General features: G+C 34.3%; 1 long non-coding RNA gene and 1 pseudogene across 3 annotated transcripts in view; both read right to left on the reverse strand.

Moving 5' to 3' along the window:
* LOC135966535 (uncharacterized) overlaps window positions 1-23846 on the reverse strand; it is a 211077-nt gene that overhangs the window by 97126 nt on the left and 90105 nt on the right. For all 3 annotated transcript variants that reach the window (XR_010579877.1, XR_010579876.1, XR_012420945.1), the window contains exon 2: window positions 8676-8800. This is a non-coding gene — a long non-coding RNA (uncharacterized lncRNA). The remainder of the gene's footprint in view (window positions 1-8675; window positions 8801-23846) is intronic.
* Window positions 20273-20372, reverse strand: LOC123568113 (U6 spliceosomal RNA; annotated as a pseudogene).

The raw sequence follows: 23846 nt of genomic DNA on the forward strand, positions 1-23846 counted from the left end.
TTGATTGGCTCTTGTTTCTCTAGTTCCTTGATTTGTGGTCTCAGTTTGTTAATTTGTGATCTTTCAGACTTTTTGGTGTTTAATGCTATAAACTTTTCTCTTAGCACTGCTTTTGCTGTAACTCAAAGGTATCAATAACTTGTGTCATTGTTGACCATTTCAAAAAAATTTTAAATTTTCATTTCGATTTCATTGTTGACCCAAAAATCATTCAGGAGCAGATTGTTTCATTTCCATGTATTTGTATAGCTTTAAGGGTTCCTTTTGTAGTTGATTTCTGTTTTAATTCCATAGTAGTCCAAGGAGATATTTGATATGATTTTGATTTTTAAACATCTATTGAGACTTGTTTTCTGGACTATTATATAGTCTATCTCGGAGAATGTTCCAGGTGCTGATGATAAGAAGGTATATTCTGCTCTTCTTGGTTAAAATCTTCTATAAATATATGTTACGTCCATTTGTTTAAGAGTGCAGTTTAAATCTAATGTTTCTTTGTTGATTTTCTGCCTTAATAACCTGTTTAGTGCTATCAGCGGAGTGCTGAGGTTCCTCATTTTTACTGTGTTGTTGTCTATCTCTGTTCTAAGTCTAGTAGTAATTGCTTTATACATCTGGGAGCTTCAGGGATAGGTGCATATATATTTAGGATTGTTATATCTTTTTGTTGAATTGATACTCTTATCATTATACAACAACCTTCTTCATTTTTTTAAGGTTGTTGCTTTAAAGTATGTTTATCTAATGTAAGAATGGTTAGTCATGCTCACATTTGCTTTCCTTTTGAATGAAATATCTTTTCTTTACCCCTGTACCTTGAATCTATAAGACTATGTTAGGCATGTCTACTGAAGACAACAAATATTTGGTTTGTAATTTTTTCTCCATTCTGCTAACCCATATCTTTTAAGTGGAACATTTTTATCAGTTACAATGTTAATATTGAGATATGAGGTACTGTTCCAGTCATTATGCTGCTATCTAGTGACTTTGTTTTCTTCATTGTGTTACTGTTTTATAAGCCCTATGAATTTTATGCTTTCAAGTGTACCCTATTCTGTGTATATCAACCTTTTGTTTCAGTTTTAAGCTTTTGTTTGTTTTAGCATTTCTTGTAAGGCTGGCCTAATATTGACAAATACCAGTTTTTGCTTTCCTGAGAAAGACTTTACTTCTCCTTCATTTATGAAACCTAGTTTTGCTAGATACCAAATTCTTGGTTTACGGTTATTCTTTTTAAAAAGACTAAAAATAGGATCCCAATTTCTTCTCACTTGTAAGATTTCTGTTGAGAAGTATGGTGTTGGTCTGATAGGTTTTTCTTTATAGGTTACTTGATGTTTTTGTCTCACTGTTAGAATTCTTTCCTTCACATTGACTTTAGATAGCCTGATGACTGTGTCTCGGTGATGCCCTTTTTGCAATGAATCTCCCAGGAGGCATTTAGCTTCTTGAATTTGGATATCTAAATCTCTAGCAAGACCAGGGAAGTTTTCCTCAATTATTCCCTCGCAGGTTTTGCAAACTTTTTGCTGTTTCTTCTCCCATAGAAACACCTATGATTCTTAGATTTGGCCATTTTACATGATCCCATATTTCTTGGACACTATATTTATTTCCTTTATTTTTTATTTTTGTCTGATTGATTGGGTTAATTTGAAAGCCTTGTCTTAGAGCTCTGAAATTTTTTCTTCTCCTCAGCCTAGTCTATTGTTAAAACTTTCCACTGCAATTTGTACTGCCTTAAATGTGTCTTTAATTTCCAGAAGTTCTCATAGGTTTTTCTTTAAAATATCTAACCCTTCAGAAAAACTTCCATATATATACTTTTTAAAATTTCTTTATGTTGTTTTTTCTATCTTTCTTTTGGATCTCGTTGAGTAACTTAATAATTAATCTTTTGAATTCTTTATCTGGCATTTTAAATATTTCATCTTGGTTTGGATCCACTGATGGAGAGTTAGTGTGATCTTTCAGGGGTGTTGTAGGATCCTATTTTATTTATATTGCCAGAATTACTTTCCTGGTTCCTTTTCATTTGTGTGTACTATTTCTTCTAATTATTTTTGAAGTTATTTTTTATTTGATTGGATTTTATTTTTTAATTATTTTTCCCTTTGAGAATGTGGTCTTAATGTTTATAGTTTATTGTCACCTACATTTGGCTTTGAGTGCTTTCAGTGGTGAAGGCTGTGTACGAGTTCCTTGGTTACAAAGAATCTTTATGTGATGGCTTTCTCAGATGCCTGTTGTTGTAGTAATATTCTGGGTGTGTGAATAAGTTCACTGTTTCCTGTGGGAAGTTTTCCACCTGGTTCATGATGTAGGCTGCTGCCTGCTGCTTCTTTCAAAGGACTTTGGAATAATTTTTAAATCATGTTCCTCTTAAGTCCCTGACCATCTTGCCAAACCATTGACTACATCACATAAATTGATATATAATCACACATCTGGCCATTTCTCCTTCCAAGGAAGTGCAAAACCAGCTCTGAACTGCTGAAAGTTCTGCCTACTGAGCAAATTTATCTTTACATCTGTACTTCAGGAATGTCCCAGAAAGGTGCTGCAGTACTTCAGGTGTCCACTTTTGAATGGTGCCTGTATATTACACAGAACTAATTATAAACCAGGCTTGATATTCTCTTCCTATGTTAATTGATTGCTGGGGACTCTTCATGAAGTTAAAGTTGCAGGCTGGGAGAGAAAAGGCAGTGTAGCAGTAGTAGGGGTTATGGCCATTTGGGCCACCAATTCATTTAACTTGCGTGTACTACTTTAAGGCCTGTTCAAGACTTATCATATCTATATTACTTCTATTTCATAGTGAGTATTGCTGTGCATGTCCCATTCTGTGGCTTGGTGGGTCAGGTAACACCCAGTTCATGATAAGTAACTCAGGTCACACAGTAACTTGGTGGCCCATAAGTATGAGTCTATACTAAGGTTCATTAGAAAGCCAAGAGAGCTTCCTCAAAGGGAGAGTAGTTACCTGTGGAGGATAACAGGGCTTTGCTCCAGAATCGTAAAAGCCTGTACTTTTATTCACCTATCCAATCCCTGTCTTCAGCTGACACTTCATGTACCATTGCATCTACTGAATCATATGGCTAAAGTGGCAGAGCAGGTTGCATAGAAACACAAACCTATTGAAGACGTTTTCTTGCTCTAGACCCCACTCAAATTTAGCAGCTTCTTGGGTGACTTGGTAAATGGGCTGGAGTAACACTCCCAAATGAGAATTACGTTCCTCTTCAAATCCAGAGAGGCTCACTATGCCTTGTGTCTTTTTCTTGGTTGTGGATGAAGCTAGGTGCAACAACTTATCCTCCACCATAGATGCAATATCTCAATATGCCACACACCACTGCAGTCCTGAAAATTTCACTGAGTCAGAAGTCCTCTGAATTTTAGTTAGAGTTATTTACTATCCTGTGCCTTGCCAATGTCTTACTAATAAGTCTAGAGTAGTTGTTACTTCTTGCTCATTAAGTCCAGTCAGCATAATATAATCAATGCAGTGAACCAGGGGGACATGTTATGAAAGGAGAAGGTGATCAAGAATCCTGTAAGCAAAATGATGGCAAAGGACTGAAGAGTTGATAAAATTATGTGCCAGGACACTGAAGGTGTACTGTGGCCTTGCCAGCTAAAGCAAACTGTTTCTGGTTGCCTTATGAATAGGTATGGAGAAAATGTCATTTGCTACATCAATGACTGCACACCAGGTACCAAGGGATGTGTTTATTTGCTCAAGCAATGAAACCCCATCTGGTACAGCAACTGCAATTCGAGTCACTATGCAATTAAGCTTATGTTAATTCACCATCATTCTCCAAGAGCCATCTGTCTTCTGCATGGGCCAAATAGAAGAGTTGAATGGGGAATGGGCTAGGAGTCATCAAGCTTGCATTTTTCAAGTCTTTGATAGTGGCCCTAATTTCTGAAATTCTTCTAGAAATAAAATATTCCATTTTGATTTACTATTTTTCTAAGTAGAAGTGGTTCTAATGGCTTTAACTTGGCCTTTCCTAGCATAATAATCCTCACTCCACAGGCCAGGAATGTGACACAGATTTACTGCACACTGGTTATAAACTTTTCTGAGTCTGGTGAGACAGAACACACTCATATACAACAAGTTACATAATGTGAATTTATTACTTACAGATAGGCAGCAAGTGACAAAAGAAACCTAGGATTTATTGAGAGCTATTTCCTCAAGGCTCAAGAAAGCTGTGGCAAGGGGGAAGACAGAGATGGAGTCTCGACTGCATGTATCACACTTGCACCCAAAAAGGCAGTCCATCCTGGGTTATATAGCTCAGGGACCACATGACACACTGGGTTAAAAATCTGAAGGACATCCTGCTTCCAAGATAGAAAGGAACAAAATCTGGGCTTTTCTAGGCAGTTCCTCCCTAACTCAGTATACTATATTCCCTAGAAGAGACAGAAACAAGGCCTGGGCTGTTTCAAGCATTACCTTTCTATCTCAGGATATTGAACTCCCAGGACATTCTACAGTCATTCTTGATAACTATAAACAAGAAAGGCAGGGAGGATTGGGTAGGTCCAATGCCATCCAGAGAATTGCTCTGCAAGGTAACCAGTATGGGGATTATGCAAGCTGTATGTATGCTTATTCCAGTTCTGCATTCCTGAATTGGAGAAATAACCACAGATGGGTTTGGGGACCTACTGTACCTGCTGTGAAAAGTACCCAAGCTAAAATTCCATTAATCACCTGACCTCCACAAGACCTGTTCTGATTGGTGGGCCAAAGTATTGTTTTGGTTGTCCTGGAATTACTGACCATTAAGAGCCAATGTCCAGATACCCTCAAAAGTTCTAATTATTTCTTTTTTCCACAATATACAGTTACCTGGGAAAAGACAATATGTTCCTTTAGGGAAGGTTGAGAGAAATAGTAGTATACATTTTTGGTAATGTACTGAGGACTCTCCTAAGCAGTGCTGAACTCCCCTTTATCCTAGGGATTTGGGGGTAGATAAAGTGGCTCAAGTCTTGGAATACATTGAGGAGCTGAGCCATGACCCTATGTTGTGATCTGAATGTGCTTTCCAAAATTAATGCGTTCAAACTTAATTCCCATTGTGGTGGTATTAAGAGATAGGGCCTGTGGGAGGTGATTAAGTCACGATGGCTCCTCCCTCTTTGAATGAATTAGTGCCTTATAAAAAGGCTCAAGATTGAAGGGAGCACTCTCTTGCTCTTCCACTCTCCATCCTGTAAGGACAAGGCATTTGTCCCCTCCAGAGGACGCAACAACAAGGTGCAATCTTGGAAGTCGAGATCAGGCTCTCAACAGACACCAGTTTCTTTGATGCCTTTATCTTAGGCTTCTCTGCCTCCAGAACTGTGAGAAATAAATTTCTGTTGTTTATAAATTACCCAGTTTGTGGTATTCTGTTATAGCAGCATAAAGGGACTAAGACACTCTGTTTTAATGATTTAGGTCAGATTTTTGTTCACTTGACCTAGAGCTTTTCTGCTCATATAGATAAAGAATTTAGCATCCTTCTTATCTATTTCGCTTCTAGGAACAACCATGACCAAATAGCCAACACCATAAGCCTGTGTAAGTCAGACTATTCAAACTGCTGTTTTGACTCTACAAATCCAGCATTTCCAGTTTACTCACTATAGGCCACATTTTAGTCCATGTTTCATCTAATCAACTAAACAAATGGTTAGAACTCTTTCTAACTCCCTGAACTTCATCATTGAACACAGATTCTCCACTTAGTGAACCCATGCCAATAAATTCATCCTGATCCAACTTTGTGTTTCTTCCACCACTGTTCCTTACCTTTAGTATCCATTTCTACATATGTCCTCTGGTTTTTGTGTGCATAAATTAAAAACATGAAGTAGTTATTTTTTAGTGTAATTCACTTCCTAATGGGTCACATATTGAACCTTGTCTTTATAGGTCCGCTGGTAGTTGAGTAAAGTTATAGGTCTAGAAGCAAAGAGAGGTGGTGGGTGGGTATGGGTCCTGAAAAGAATCAGCAGTCTTGCATGGTAAGTGCCTCCAGGAGGCCATGATAGTTTCCTCAGTCAGTGTAGGGTTAATCTCTTCATACTGAGATGGAAAGGCTGATACTGCAGAGTGTGGGAAGGAGCTATCACTCACTGGGGATATGGAAGCCACTTCTGTTGGGACTGGAAAGGCCAATACCTCTGATAAATGAGGAGGTCACTTTCACTTGCGGTAGGGATACCTCTTCTACTGGCAAAGAAGACTCATTAGTACTTAGGTGTTCATGGGGTCTTCTTTTGTGTCTTTACCCCAATTTATAGGATCCCATTTGCTCCCAATCAATGACCTCACTTTAACAATGGACACTTTATGAGACTGGAAGTTCTACTTGTGTTGTAATTCAGATCTTCTTAGTCATTTGGTTTTTAACAATTTCAGCCCTGTGACTGAAAAGCTGTCTTTCATAATTCAAGATAAGATAAGAAAGGTTTTCATATTGAAAAAAAAAAAAAACAGAGAAAATTTATCAGTAGCAGACCTGTGTTGGCCAAAGGCCAAAGGGATTTGTTTAATCCCAGGGGAAGTGAAACCATATTTTAATGCATATCCACAAGAAGGAATGAAGGAACGAAACTGATAAGTATATGTGTAAATACAAAAGACTATATAATCTTTCCTTTCTGCTTTTAATTTCTCTAAAAATACATGTATATATGAACTAATTTTTCATAAAAACATGGTAGTGGTTTTTAATGTATGTAGAAACAATATATACAAAAAGAATAGTGTAAAGGATGAGGAAATAAATGAAACTATAGTGTTGCAAGATTCCTATATTTCATTTAAAAATACAATGTTAATTAGATTGTTATAAGTTAAATTAATTCACAGTAATCCCTTGAGGCAATCAATGGAATGATAATGCAAAGAAGTATAGCTAAATGACAATTGGGAAATCTAACTCAGCATTGCCAAAATGTCTCTCTTCATCATGTATAAGTAGAAAAAAGAATTCAGACAAATTGGGGGGATTTTTCAAGCCCTAGAGGTAACTTCATACTTCCAAGTATGGATAAATGTTTTTAAAGTGTTATAAATTCAGGCACAGTGATAACTAGAAATTTTTCTAGTTTCCAGGATTTAGGATGCACAGCCTCTAAATTAGAGTCAGAACATGTATATTCCTTCAAACAACTTTATGCTACAAAATAATGAAAAGATAAAACTGACTGGCCTAGCTTAATAATGTTGGTAACTTGTTACAAAAAACAAATTTGATTCTATTTTCATGTGTTTCACAGATAATCAAAAGTAGTGAAAAGCACTACATGAGAATCAGGGCAAAATAATTAGATTCTACAAGGATTATATATGAATATGTGCCTCTTGGATGTATACAGAGCCTGGATGGAGACAACTGAACCAGGGTAATGCTGATCTCCAATAACAGGAATCTAATGAAAGTAAATATGATACTATAACATTTCAGTGGCATTCTACTTTTTTTGATATATGAGGTAGTACTTTACAGTTGGTTTAATTTTGAAATCACGGTTGAAAAATTCTAATGAGATAGTGACTAATTAGTGTTTAATTTTATGATATACAATTATAAAAAGAAAAGTAGGATGTTGATCTTTAGACAATTAATTAGCTTTAAGTGGACATTTTATCTGCATAATTCAAAATATGTTTAATATTATTTACTATACAAATATTCTGATTTTATCCCTTTGGTATAAACTTTATAATAATACATAAAATAACTGAGGGATATAGAGTCATTATTTCTATTTTATTTCAGTCATGCACACTTATTCATCCCTTTTAAGAAATAAATTTGAGCACAAACAGAAAAGGTAATTACTATGTAATTCTCTAAGAAGGATAAAATTATATATCTAATTATTATCTATATTCCTTGCATAATGATATAATAATAAATAACAAAAGCAATTATTCTTCTTCAAAATTATCTGTAAAAGTGTAATCTATTGAGTCTCTTTAAAAACCCATACAATATTTCAAAAATGTTCTTGAATTTCTTCTTGTAAGTTGGTAGCCATGTATATCTCTAGGGAGGAAAATTGGAAAAGTGGGAGACAGTAGTGATGGGAAAACATTCTTTCAGTTGTGTACCTTTCAGTGCCTTTCTAATTTTATACCATGAGCATGTACACTAAATTTTAAAAAATTAAAAATTAACTGACCAATTCCTAAAAAATTATAGTTTATCTGCATAATAAATGAAGCCCAGTGTGTAGTTGTACTAGTCAGTTACAGAGGAAGACAGAGAGGGATTCCTGGAGAGAGGGTAGAACGTGATGAAATGTGATAGAATAAAGAGGAGCCAGAAATATGGTGAGAAGCCAGAAAGAAGGTAGAAGGTAAGTTCTGAGATTTTTCACAGTTGTGATGATGTTTTATAAGTAGGGCTATCTATTTATTCCATGTTCATCAGTTCCCCGTATTCCTTTTCCCTTTGCCTACATTGTATCTGATAGTAATTTTCTAATTGCAAACATCACAACTCCCATCCAAAGTGGCTTCAGTCAAAAAAATTCATTAGGTCATATAAACTGAAAAATCAAGAGCTTGAGCTTGCTTCCCAGATATGGCTTAATTTAGGCCTCTAGTAGTCCCTCCAAGATCCACCTTACAGATCCGTTACCTCTGACTTGATTAGTCTGCAATGGATCAGGCGATCAGAGATGGAATATTAAGCTTGGCATAGATGAGCCCACGTGACTCTCCTTGGGATCTTGTGCTGGAGTGAGCTTCACTGAAGGATATTGCCTGAAAATTGAAGATGCAACATCTCAATATTATTTCTCCCAAAAGAGAAGGGGGTGTGTGAAAGGCTGGGAGAGCAAAAATAATCCAAAATCTACTTTCTTTAACAAATTTCTACTACGGATAGCTGACTCGTGTAAGATGTGTTTGGGTTACCCACAGGGAGCATGGGTTTGCCCCACATTGGTTAAGGTACAAAACAGGGAAGGGATGTATGTAAACACCAAAAAGACTGATGGCTAATTTAACAACAGCAGAAAACTATACCGAGAAACATCCAGAGGAAGTACAACTCCCCAAGGGAAAAAGCCCTAAGGATTTGGGATACAGCATTATACTGCGTACAAAACATTTTCCTATATTACATTACTAAACGTCACAGGACTGCATATTCTTAGCAATCCAGAAGACATAATTAAAAGATTCATGAGATCCACAGCTATAATAACTATAAACTCAGGGATTCTACATTGATTTAACATTCTTTGGGGGAGTATTTGCATTTAACGTTTTAAGATGATGTTTGGCTTTACTGGAATAAAAGTGGATATGTGCAATTTGCCTCAGGCAAATACATCACAGAACCTGAAAAAAAGAGAGAGAGAAAAGTTTACACAGTCTTCTCCCAAGAGTCAGTCTATACAGGCGAGTATCCCAATAAGCAAATCTCATTTTGTATACAGAAAACATATATATTAAGTTTAGAGTCTAATAAACTGACTGTAAATTTAGAGTAATCTTCATATTGTTCCTGTTGTTCTCTAAATGCTCTTGAATAGTTTCATTCCTCTTGCTTTTTAAGAAAACGAATTAATAGTAATTGGATTACTTCCAATAGAAAAGGTTTCTTTCTTGATCAAGCAAGCAAATGTTTGAAGAAAGTTATGGCAATTTTATTAAACACTGAAAACTAGGAGTAAGGAAGGATTATTAAATCCTGTTCATAAGTGGAGTCCTATCATTTTATACTTGCTGCCTGGGGCAGTTCATCATTGACTGTCATTTCCTGGACTTAGTTTCTACAAATTTGCAGAATCAGGCTGCAGAGTGAAAAGCACTCAGGCCCCACATTGTCGGCCTACCACCAGCCCCAATACTTATTTACTAGCTCTGTGTCCTTTGACAGGTCCCCTCAATGTATTTTGAGCCTCAATCTCCTGTCCTGCCAAATGGCATTTGCAGTGATTTTAACCATTATATAGGTTGTGCAGTGGTATTACATAGTGCTTAAAAATTTAGAATAATTTCAGATTTACAGAGAACTTGTGAAAATAGTGCAGAGCACCCATGTATTGCACAACCAGTTCCATTATTATCAACTTACATTCATTAGTAGGGCACAGTTGTCACAATTAATGAGCCAATATTGATACATTGTTTTTAATTTAAAAGTACACAGTTTATTCAGATTTTCTTAGTTTGTTTCTAACCTTCTTCCACTCCAGGATCCCAGCTATGATACAACATTATTTGAGTGGTCATGTCTTTCTTGGCTACTCTTTGAAACACGACTTCATGGCTATACTCTCATGCAGATCATGTCAGAGCTTTGTTTCAACAGGTCTTGAATAAACCTTAGTCTAGGTAGGTCTTTACTTCTATGGCTTTTGTGGTACCTCAGCTGGATGTTCAAGTGTTAATAAGGCATTAATAACATTTCTCGACTTCATTTAGGCCAAATCTCCAAAGTGCATCAGTGCTGTTTAATTTCAAGCATCTGTGTTCTGTTCTGAACCTTGTTGAAACAGCTTTCTGGTAAGTTTCAGGTAATCACAACCTGATGACAGGCAGCTCAGCTCTTAGCCATGGACTCCCAGCTAGTCCCATATGGACTCCAATATGAAACTCCATCCCAGGCCTTTCTTTGTTATCTCTTCAGGTTTTTGTTGCTGTTGTTGTTGTTGCTCTTTTGTTCTTTGGCATCTTAGAGGGGATGCCATGATCTGTTGGATTTCAACTCAATGAGTCATAATTGGGAAATTATTCTCAGGTAGAGAACTACTGAAATCAGTAGGAAAACCATGAGCTTTTCTTCTTTTAGGACTTGCAGTGTTGAATATACTTTTTTGAAGGCCTAAAAATATATGTCACATATTTTATTAAATTTTATAGGGTTTTTTGATGGGAGGCTTATGTCAGCACAATATAAATATTATCGCTGAAGTTACAGTTCCTCAGTATTTCTTTTTGACATTTTTACTTTCACCTGAAATATATATTAATATGTAATTAACACTAGAAAATTGTATATGTATATGCATATATATATATATACACACACACGTATATACAAACATACCCTCACATATATATGCATATATAAAATTTGGTTTTGTTCATGATGAACAGAAAAAAAATTAATTTGCTACGGTTATATAGGTAACAATTTCTTATACTACTTTATAGAGACGGTTATATCCTTTATTCAGGCAAAAATAGTTTTAATATGAATTTATACAATGTAGTCACATGTGTGCTTTTTACGGCAGTTAGTATGGGCTGACTGCAGAGTATCTTGGACTCTCAACACTCCCTGTAATTTGAGGGAGGGACTAGGGTGACTTCAAATCTAGACTTATGGTTGTGGTTTACTTTCTCTGTGAACCCAGGATGAACATGGCATAAGTGCCTTAGTGTGTAAATGAACTTTCCTTGTACCAAATGGGTAAGAAAACCTGAAAAAGTCATTAGGACTATCTAGGAATCCTTAGCAAATACTTCAGCCAAAATGCCATGCACAGGTGCAAATGAAATAAATCATGTTACTCTTTAAAACAGTGTGTCACCGCTGTTCTCACTTATAAGTGGGAGCTGAATGGTGAGAACACATGGACACATGGTGGGGAACAATGCACTCTGGGGACTGTCTGAGGAGGGGTAGCAGGAGGGAGAGCACCAGGAAGAATAGCTAATGGATGCTGTGCTTAATACCAAGGTGATGGGATGATCTGTGCAACAAACCACCATGGCACACATTGACCTGTGTAACAAACCCTCACATCCTGCAGGTGTACCCCAGAACTGAAAATAAAAGTTAAAGAAAAAATAAAATAAAACAAAATAGTGTGTCAGATGTACACTAGTCTCAAGTGGCAAACCAAGGCATGTGATATACAAAGATATTTTCAGTGAAAGGATTTTATTTATTTATTTATTTATTTGAGACCGAGTCTCACTGTGTCACCAGGCTGGAGTGTAGTGGTGTGATCTCGGCTCACTGCAACCTCCCTGTGACGGGTTCAAGCGATTCTCCTGCTTCAGCCTCCCAAGTAGCTGGGTGGGGCATGGCACGTCCCACCACGCCCAGCTAATTTTTGTATTTTTAGTAGAGACAGGGTTTAACCATGTTGGCCAGGATGGCCTCAATCCCCTGAACTTGTGATCTGCCCTCCTCGGCCTCCCAAAGTGCTGGGATTACAGGCATAGGCCACCGTGCCCAGCCTTATTAAAGGAAGAACAGTTATCAAAGCAATTCAAACATGAAACTTTGTGTTAATATAGACTATAAATTGGCTTTAAATTTCTAATAATAGGCAGATTATGTTAAAGACCAATAACATTTTCAAATAAAGAAACTAAGAAGAAATGAGGTGAAACTAAGTCCCACAAAAATTAAATAATTTGAACAAGGTCACTTAGCTAACAAGTGGCAGAGATGAATCAAAACTTTAGTTTTGTGTATTTTTGTATAATCCCAAGTCATTCTATGCTAGGCCCAGTTTTCCCAATTGGTAATTATCCTGGAAGGGAATAACCTGTCTTGTTGACTTATTTACTCTCCAGCTGTAAAAATTTGGTTTTCCTTATTTTATCTGCAACTTGCTAAGTACAATTTTTCCCCTTTTGTATCTATTAGCATTTCTCTCAGTTCCCCAATTCCTTATTCATTTATATTTTTCTTTAATAAATATAAAGCTGGGTATATTTTTGTTGTTAGTCCAAAGACTTATATATAACATGAAGAACACATTTTTGTTTAATATTAAAGCCTCTGGGATTGAGCAAATTTAACAAGTCTCTTTAGCTGAGTTCACATTTCCATGGTAGATCGCTTTAAAAATAAATGTTTTTATGGATCCAATTCACTGTGACTTACTCACGTTGTGCCCTGAACAGCTGGGACTGTGACTTCTGGCTTCTTTGTCATTTAAAGAATCTTGCAGACTCTTTGTAGCAAATTGGTCCCATTGAAAGTTATAGATCATTTTGATTCAGCTGCAAACATATAGGGACAGCCTCATTCTGAAAGGCTTTGTTTTTTCTTATTGGCCATAAATCCCTTTCTTGTCACTTTTGAACCAGGAGAAATGCAGTGAAAAATTTAAGAAGTCAGTGAGAATATGACTCTCTAATTAAAAATGATTTGAGAACAAAGCAAATTTATTCATTAAATTGCTAATAATCAAACGCAATTGAATATCTGAAAAGGATTTTTATACTTTTCGTCTTGTTATTTGAGCTTTAGAATGAACTGTATTCCTAAAAGATTTTAATGAGAGAATGTTTTCTTAACACCTTAATATTATTCTATTTTTGGAGGTAAGTATATGAATAACATTTACAGCATAGAATAATTTTATTTATGTTATTTATTTCTCGTGACTAAAATTTCTGAACACATCAATTATAACTAACAATTCATCTATATCAAATCCACATGATGTAAAAATAAAAGCAGAGATACACATACCAGAAGTAAAGTGTAGAACGGTATAAATGCTACATAAAAGAAAAAGTATGAGTTCAAATATGTAAGAGTTCTTCATGAATGGAAGCATTGAGGTAATGTATCTTGACAGAGACAAATTCTGAGTTGGGTTTGGAGCAAGATGATGCAGGATATTGGAATTTGCAGTTTATTTTACGTATATTAAGCAGAGTGGTGACACGATCAATATGGAGCTTCAGGCAGCACACAGGATCGATTAAGAGGCCAAAGGTTCAAGGTCCTGACTCTCACTGGGGCAGCGCAATTCCTAAGGGACATTATATAAATTTGGGAGCCTTTTCTGTTTCAATAATAAGACGGTAATGCTAGTATTTAATTGGTTAGTGCTACAGAAACAAGGCATTCTGCTATGTGTAGCACAGCTTTTAACAGGAAGCAATGATTTCACATACCACTTATCTTTCAAATGCCTTGATAAATACAAATATATATTTTATATATATATATACACACACATAAACAGTTATTTAAAAGTTATTTTTTAAAATGTAAATTCACACAAAAATACTTTTTCCCCCTGGCTTTAATGACACTGAATGTTCTAGAAATAAACCTAACAGGTAAAATGAGAAGTTATTGTAGTCTAGTTGGTTCCAAATTTGCCACGAATAGTTGAACATATTAGAAATCATACCACTCATTGCAAAACTGTTTGAGAGCTTTTAGATACCAGTATAGTATATTTGTGTCAATCCGTGTTTATAAAAGACTATTAATATTCTAAAATAATTATTTCTTATTTGCTACATATTTCTTATTTTAACTACAAATAATATGCATCAACATTATTCAGTTATATATTTCAAACTGGATTTTAAGTATTTTCCACAAATAACAGTCATCAATGTGTCTGATCTGCCAACATTATTTTTGTTCTAATGAAGAAGGAAAATGTTACATTTAATGAACTATTTTACAATGAAGAATGCTGATAAAATTGGCAAAATATAACATACTTCCAAGATACTAGGAAAAATTCTAAAAACTCTATACTGTGTTGTCATTTTAATGCTAAAAAAAATCATTAAAGAAGGAAAAGAGACCATTGTTTTCTAACAGTAGGACAAATGATCATAAAATATACGATGCCACATAATATTAGAAAAAGTAATATTAAGCTTGTCAGCTTTGGGTGGTTACTAGAATTAAGGAAGGAAATCCAAATAATATATTTTTTCTTATTTCTTTAATAAATGATCTGTTTCAAGGTAAATTAATTCAATGGCAAAAGATGTCAATAATCAATTATTTGGTACTTGTCATCGAGTACATCTTCATTACAACTCCAGGACAGTACCATGTGTCAATATGATGAGTTCGTGCTTGCAGATGCTGTGTCCCATGGAATAAAAGTTGTATTAAAGTGTTATTTTTAAAAATTTTCTGAGAATGATCACCAAATGTCTGTGAATATTTACAAGTTATTTTATGGGCAAAATACTCTACTTTCCAATGTCACTGCTTATACAAACTGGTGGAGCACCAGCTGTGTCACCCTCCACTCTCAAGTAGGCCCTGGTGTTTATTGTTCCCTTCTTTCTGTCCATTTGTTTTTCTGTTCCTGTCTTAATTTGTTTAGGATAATGGCCTCCAATCCATCCATACTGTTGCAAAGGCCATGATTTTGTTCTTTCTATGCTAGCATAGTATTCTATGTTGTATATATACCACATTTTCTTTATCCAGTCTACCATCAATGGGCACTTAGGAGGATAGCCTATCTTTTTTATTGTGAATAGTGCTGTGACAAATACATGTATGCCTGTATCTTTATGATAGAATGATTTATATTCCTTTAGGTATATGTTCAGTAATGGAATTGCTTGGTTGAATGGTAGTTATGTTTTAAGTTATTTGAGAAATCTCCAAACTGCTTTCCACAGTGGCTGAAATAATTTACATTCCCACCAGCAGTGTATAACTGTTCCTTTTTCTCTGTAACCTCATCAATATCTGTTATTTTTTATCTTCTTAATATTAGTCATTCTGACTGATGTGAGAGGGTGTCTTATTGTGGTTTTGATTTGCATTTCTCTAATGGTTAATGATGGTAAGCATTTTCCATATGCTTATTGATCACATGTATGTCTTTTATTGAGAATTGTCTGTACATGTCCTTTGCTCATTTCTTTTTTTTTTTTTTTGCTTTCTTTTTTTTAATTTATTTATTTTTTATTTTTTATTATTATCATACTTTAAGTTCTAGGGTACATGTGCATAACGTGCAGGTTTGTTACATATGTATACTTGTGCCATGTTGCTGTGCTGCACCCATCAACTCAACTTAAACATATCAACAAGCAAAAAACATATAACCCCATTAAGAAATGAGCAAAGGGATTGCATTGGGAGTTATACCTTTGCTCATTTCTTAATGGGGTTATATGTTTTTTGCTTGTTGATATGTTTAAGTTCCTTATGTATTCTGGATATTAGACCATTGTCAGATGCATAGTTCGCAAATGTTTTCTCGCATTTTTAGGTATTCTGTTTATTTTCTTGATAGTTTCTCTTGTCTTGCCAAAGCTCTTTAGTTTTATTTGGTCCTCGGTATCAATTTTTGTTTTTATTGTAATTGCTTCAGGAATCTTTGTCATGAAATCTTTGCCAGGTCCAATGTCCGGAATGCTATTTCTTAGATTTTCTTCTAGGGTTTTTATAGTTTTAGGTTTTACATTTAAATCTTCAGTCCATCTTGAGTTGTTTTTTGTATATGGTAAAAGAATGGTGTCCAGTTTTATTCTTCTATATGTAGCTAACCTATTATTACAGCATCACTTATTGAATAGGAAGTCCTTTCACCATTACTTGTTATTATCAGCTTTGTCAATAATCATATGACTGTAGGTGCTTGGCTTTATTTCTGGGTTCTCTAATCTATTCAGTTGGTCTATGTGGCTATTTTTGTACCAGCACTATGCTGTTCTGATTACTGCAGCCTTATAATATAGCTTGAAGTTAAATAGTGTGATGCCACCAGCTTTGTTCTGTTGCTTAAGATTACTTTTGTTATTTGGAGTCTTTTTGGTCCCATATGAATTTTAGAATACTTTTTTTCTAATTATCTGAAAAAAACCATTGGACAATGAATGGATAAATAAAATATGATATATATACACCATATAATACTATTCAGTCATAAGAAAGAATGAATTTTTTTTTGCAGCAACTTGGATGCATACTCAGAAGGAGGAGGGTGGGGAAGGGGTGAAGGATTAAAAAACTACATATTAGGTACAATGTACACTACTTGGGTGATAGGTACACTAAAATCTCAGACTTCACCACTATACAATTCATTCACATAACCAAATTCCACCTGTACCCCAACAACTACTGAAATGTTTAAAAAATTAATGTCATTGGTAGTTCGATAAAAATAGCATTAAATCTGTAAATTGTCTGGGTAGTATGGTCATTGTAAAAATACTGATTCTTTCTATCCAGGAGGATGGAGTATTTTCCATTTGTTTCTGTCATCTCTTATTTCATTTAGCAGTGCATTGTAACTATCGTTGTAGAGATCTTTCACCTTCACGGTTACCTCTGTTCCCAGTTATTTGATTCTTTTCAAGGCTATTGAAATGCTACTGATTCTTGTGCATTGCTTTTGTATCCTGAAACTTTGCTAAAGTTTTTTTTATCAGATCTAGGAGCCTTTGGGCAGAGATCATGGAATTTTCTAGGTACAGATTCATACTGTCTGCAAAGAGAAATAGTTTGACTTTCTCTCTTCCCATTTGGATGTCTTTCTTTCCTTCTCTTGCCTGATTGCTCTGACTAGGTCTCACAGTACTATGTTGAATAGAAGTGGTGAGAGTGGGCATCCTTGTCTTTTTCCAGTTTCCAAGGGAAATGCTTCCAGCTTTTACTCTTTCAGTATTATGTTGGCTATAGTTCTGTCATAGATGGCTTTTATAATTTTGAGGTATATTCCTTGGGTACCAAGGTTGCTGAGAGTTTTTAAAATGAGGGAATGTTGAATTTTATCCAAACCTTTTTCTGTGTATGTTGAGATGATCATGTGGTTTTGTTTATGTAACAAATTACATCCATTAATTGGTGTATGTTGAAAAATCCTTGCATCACAGGAATAAAGCCTACTTGATTGTGGTGGATCAGCTTTTTGATGTGTTGCTGGATTTGGTTTGCTGGGATTTTGTTGAAGATTTTTACATCTGTGTTCATCAGGAATACTAGTCTGAAGTTTACTTTTCTTGTTGTGTGTCTGCCTGGATTTTCTGTCAGATTGATGCTGGCTTTAGATTTAGTTTAGGGAGGAGTCTCTCCTAGAGTTTTTGGAAAAGTTTCAGTAGGATTGGTCCCATCTGTTCTTTATACATGTGGCAGAATTCAGCTGTGACTTTTTCTGGTCCAGGGGTTTTTCTGGTTGATAGTTTTTTGTTATGAGTTCAATTTCAGAACAAGTTATTGGTCAGTTCAGGGATTCAGTTACTTCCTGGTTCAATTTTGGGAATTTGTGTGCTTCCAGCAAATTATTCATTTCTTATTTTGTGTTTTTCTCATTGGTGTGTGTGAAAGTGTTCATACTAGTCCTGGAATGTTTTCGTATTTCTGTGGGTTCAGTGGTAATGTCTCCTTTCTCATTTTGGATTGTGTTTATTTGGTTCTTCTCTCTTTTCATTTGTTAGTCTAGTTAATGATCTATCAATCTTATTTATGCTTTCAAAAAACCAATTTATGGTTTTCTTGATCTTTTATTGTTTTTTTCCTTCTCAATTTCATTCAGTTCAGCTCTAATTTTGGTTATTTTTTCTCTTCTGCTAGCTTTCGGGTTGGTTTGCTCTTGTCTTTCTAGTTCCTCTAGGTGTGATGTTAGTTTGTTAATTTGAAATTAACAAATCTAACTTTGTGATGTGCACTTTTAGTACTATAGATTTTCCTCTTTACGTGGCTTTAGCTGTGTCCCAGAGATTCTGCTATGTTGTATCTTTGTTTATATTAGTTTCAAAGAATTTCTTGTTTTCTGCTTCAATTTCACTGTTTTCCCAAAAGTCATTTCAGAGCAGCTTGTTTCATTTTTATGTAATTGTATGATTTTGAGAGATCTTCTTGGTATTTTTATTTTTTATTATACTGTGGTCCAAGAATGCGGATGGTATAACTTTGAGTTTCTTTAATTTCGTGAAATTTTTTTATAGCTGAGCATGTGGTCAATTTTAGAGTATGTGACATGTGCAGATAAGAAGAATGTATTTTCTGTGGTTGATGGGGGAAGCATTCTATATAAATATAATATATATTATATATAATATATATTATATTCTGTATATATAATATATATTTATATAACATGTATCTATATATCTGTTAGATCTATTTCATCAAGTGTTTAGGTCCCCAAATATCTTTGTTAGTTTTGTGCCTTGATGATATTTATAATACTGTCAGTGAGGTGTTGAAGTCTCCCACTATTATTGTGTGGTTATCTAAGTTTTTTTTGTAGGTGTCTGTGAATTTGTTTGATAAATCTGGATGCACCACTGTTGGGTGCTTATATATTTGGGATAGTTAAGTCTTCTTGTTGAATTGAAATGTTTATCATTATGTAATTATCATTATGTAATTGAAATGTTTATCATTTTTTGTTCTTTTTGATTATTGTTTATTTAAAATCTGTTTAGTCTGAAATAAGAATAGCAACCCTTGCTCTTTTTTGGTTTTAATTTGCTTGATAGATCTTTCTCCATCACTTTACTTTGAGCCTACAGGTGTTATTGTGTGTGAGATGGGTCACTTGACAATAGCATATACTTGGTCTTTCTTCTTTATGCAACTTGCCACTCTGTGCATTTCAAGTGAGCATATAGTTCATTAATGTTCAAGGTTAATATTAATGTATATGGATTTGATTTCATCATTGTGTTGTTAGCTGGTTGTTATGTAGGCTTAATTGTGGAGTTTCTTAACGGTGTCAATATTCTATGAACTTAAATGTGTTTTTATGGTGGCTGGTAGTGACTTTTCATTTCCATGTTTAGCATTCCCTTAAGAACCTCATGTAAGGCAGATGTGGTGGTAACAAATTCCTTAATCGTTTGCTTGTCTGACAAAGATTTTATTTCTCCTTCACTTATGAAGCTTAGTTTGACTTGATATAAAATTCTTGGTTGGAATTTCTTTTCTTAAGTATACTGAATGTATGTCCCCAATCTCTTCTGGATTGTAGGGTTTCTGCTGAAAGTCCTGCCGTTAGCTTGATGAAGTTACCTGTGTAGATGACCTGTCCCTTTTCTCTAGCTGCCTTTAATATATTTTCTTTTTAATGACTTTAGAGAATTTGATGTTTCTGTGTCTTGAGGATGGTCATCTTGTATTGTACCTTGCAGAGGTTCTCTGAATTTCCTAAATTCAAATGTTAACCTCTCTAGCAAGGTTGGGAAAAAATTCATGGACAATATCCTCAAATATGTTTTTCAAGTTGCTTACATGCCTTCCTTCTCCATCAGAGATGCCAACGAGTCATAGGTTTACCCTCTTTACATAATCCCATATTTCTCAGAGGTTTGTTTATTCTTTTTAATTTTTTTCATTATTTTTGCCTGACTAAATTAATTTGAAAAACTGGCCCTTGCACTCTAAGATTCTTTTCTCAGCTTGGTCTATTCTGCTGTTAATACATTTGATTGTGTTTTGAAATTCTTGTAGTGGGTTCTTCAGCCCTATCATATCAGTTTGATTCTTTCTTAATATGGCCATTTTATCTTGAATCATTTGACTGGATTAAAAATATGGAATGCTTCACAAATTTGTGTGTCATCCATGCACAGGAGCCATGCTAATCTCTGTATCACACCAATTTCAGTACATGCATTGCTAAAGTGAGGATAATATTGGAGTTTTGAAATGGCAACAAATTATTTAAAATATCACTTTCCGCAGCATTAATGGAAGTTTTTTTTTTTTTTTTTAACAATTTGAGCTATAGAAGGCAATCAGTTTGATTTTGACTACTCAAGGGGAAGAAAGAATAATGAGGATGTTCAGTTCATAATGCTTCATTTTATAATGTGAAGAAGTTTTGGACCTTATATCTATCAAGTGATGTTAATTAACCCCTTAAATCAGCAACCTCTGGAGCTAATCTACTTCATATAAATTTTTCAGAACACTGGGAAATAAATTTGAAAAATTCTTAGTTGGTATGTAAAACCCTTTGAGTTTATTGTTTGGGACTGTTGCTTTGGGATCACTTGATTTTTCAAGCAATTTATTGGGTTAATGTTTCACACAAAAAAATGAATGATTTATCTACTCTCAAAATCCTTTCATCAATAACATCTCTCAATTTTCTATTACAAATAAGATACTTGGTATGTAAGTATTAAATATTATGATTATAAAATCACAGCATGAGTTAGGATAAGCTTTTAGAGTCTGTTTAAAAAGTAAAGTATTCATTTTTGTTATAATGATCAAACAATGAGTGCCCATTCATAAACAGTATGCTAAGAATTGACAACATGCTATAAGCCCTTTTGGGCTTATAAAGGTGGATTTTTCAGTATCTTGTTACTTATGTATTTTTTCTCATAATTTTCTAATTTAGACATGTGAGCTTGGTAGCAAGATAAATTGAAACTAGCAGGAGGCTCATGTTGTAGTATTTGTTCTGCTAACTCCCTGTGGGATTTATGTGTATGACTTTTCTCAGCTACAAATTTCTCACTGTAAAGAATGGGCTGTTGGAGCAGGTTGTATCTACTGTTTTTCTATCTGTAGCACTCCATGATTCTGTAGCTGTATACTGGTTTGCTAAGCAATTTTGCGAATCATATAATATTCAGTAAGTGGAATATGGTAGCATATTAATAGTTTTTAATATTGTAAATATTGTACTATTATTGTGTTAGCTTGAACTAACAGAACTTCTAGATGATATGAACTTCTAGATCATAATATTCACATCAGGACAATTTTTTAAAAACAGAAATCTTAATAAAATATAATTTTCAGGATAGTCATCTGGACATCTGCATTTTTAATAAACGCTAGCTGATTTTAATAATCATGCAAGTTTGAAAAACACTGAATTGGGCACCATAGGAACTGTGCACTGAGAAGAATTTGGTAACATATTTGGAAATTTTGGCCTGCAAGTGCAGAAAATCCATCTGAAAAACCCAAGAGTAAACTATTCTTCAATCTCTAGAAAATTCAGGGCTCAAGTTATGTCATCAGGGTCTAATTTCTCTTTCTTCCACTCTATGTGTGTTAAGTTTTAATTAAAGTTAAACATACACTTACCATAGGAATTAACAGTCCTGCTCTAAGTATTTCATCAGAGAAAAAAAATTCTCTCAAAAAGTTACAAATGTGCGTGTAAACACTACTCATTAATAACTGAAATTTGAAAACATCTCAATAACTTTTAATGGGTGAGTGCATAAACATTCTCACACACCTAGACAATATAATACCTGTCAGAATTAAAATCAGATGAACAATGGATGAATGTCAAAAATATGACTGCATCTAGAAAGGTGTATGCTAAGTGAAAAAAGCCAGAAAAAAAAAGTTACATCTTGTAGGATTTCATATACATGACTTCTGGAAAAATGCAAATGTATAGGGACTAAGAATAGATCATTATTTCCCAGGAATAAGGGAAAGCGGGGGATGTGACTACAAACGGACAGGATAAGACATTTAATTGTGGTGAGGGTATTTTTCTGTGTCCTGATTGTAATGGTAGTCACATGACACTATGTATTTTTCAATATTTACAGAACTGTACATATTGAACTGTGTACTAAAAAGTTTAAGTTGCTGTGTATAAATTAAAAATAAAATCACCTTATTTCCTGACACATTTTCTCTTGCTGTTACATCATAAACTCAGTAGATATATAGCACAGAAAAAACAATATTATAATATGATGGAGATTGTTCATTTATTTGGGTAATATTAAAAGACTTCAATTATGGCCAAATTATTATTCAAGAAACTAATCATCCATTCCATTCCACACGCAGAAACATTCATTTTATTGACCTTTTATAACACATCTATCAGTAAACCCATAATTTCAATGTTTAATACTACTCAGTGACAGTGTAGCCATTAAAAAAGTTAAATTTTGTTCTATAGCAATTTATTACACTTTTAAATCTTATTAATAAGCAAAAATATTTTAGCTAGTTGTTTTTAAAATTTGATATGTTACTTTGTTTTTGACTCATACTAGAAACAGGTTAATTTTTTTTGACAATTAGTCCCATTAGCAAGGATTCTGAGTCAGCAAGGAAAGGGCGTGCATTTTTTATAAAATCCATAAATGATGTACCTGCACACATAGTTTGGAAATGTTGTTTTAATTAAAGCCTTACACTTAATTATGCAGCCTATGTTGCCTAATATCAATTCATTACAATATAATTTACATACAATCTTTTTGTGATGAGATTAAGGCAATGCACTAAGCTTTAATTATCAAGCAGACAGCTTCCATGAGGAAAGATGAGAATCTATTAAAACCACTCTACCATACTCCTGTTCCAACCACCTTCTCCCAAGATCTCATTTATCTTTACTCAAGAAAATGATGCTACAATGAGCAGAAAACTTGCCTCTGAAATATAATCACTCATAGTTTATACAAACTTGCTTTTAGAAAAATCTCCAATATAAGTTTGAATCATAATTTTTTTACATGTTTGTGAGCAAAGAATTCAATTCTTTCTGTCTTTTACTTTATTTTTTAATAAACTTTTATTTATCAGCCTGACCTAAGTACCCATAATGTAAATGCTAAGGGTAACACAGATTTCATCACGGGAAACTTAGGCAAAGAAGCAGCAGAAATCAGTGGTATACTTACACCATCTTAAAAGAGAAATGCCTGAGAACATTGAACTACGCGCTTTAAAATTACATTTTATATTATAAACAAAATATTATATATAATAAACAGATTATTTGAGAGAAATTGTGTAAGAAATAGATTAACAAATAAGGAAAAATGAAGTTGCTTTTCAAAAGTAATCTGAAACTTCAAAAGTAACTTCAACGCTATCATCCATATCAACAAGTAGAAAGCACATTGCGTCTAGTGGTGTGAGCACCAACTCAAATTTTAAATAAACATTGAAATAGTTAAACAGGTAGTAAGATTCTGATTACTTTCTAACTGTATGCACTGTTTCCATGTATGCTACTTTACTCGAATGTGTTTCTCTTTAGCCAACATGGACAGGATGCAATTTCTCAAACTTGAGAAACATCAGCAAGGCAACAGGTTCAACATTCCTCTATAGAATTAGAATTAATTTACTTGAAGGGTAAAACGTGTCAGAAAA

The sequence above is a fragment of the Macaca fascicularis genome, chromosome 12, assembly GCF_037993035.2.
Source record: "Macaca fascicularis isolate 582-1 chromosome 12, T2T-MFA8v1.1".
Lineage (NCBI taxonomy): Eukaryota > Metazoa > Chordata > Mammalia > Primates > Cercopithecidae > Macaca > Macaca fascicularis.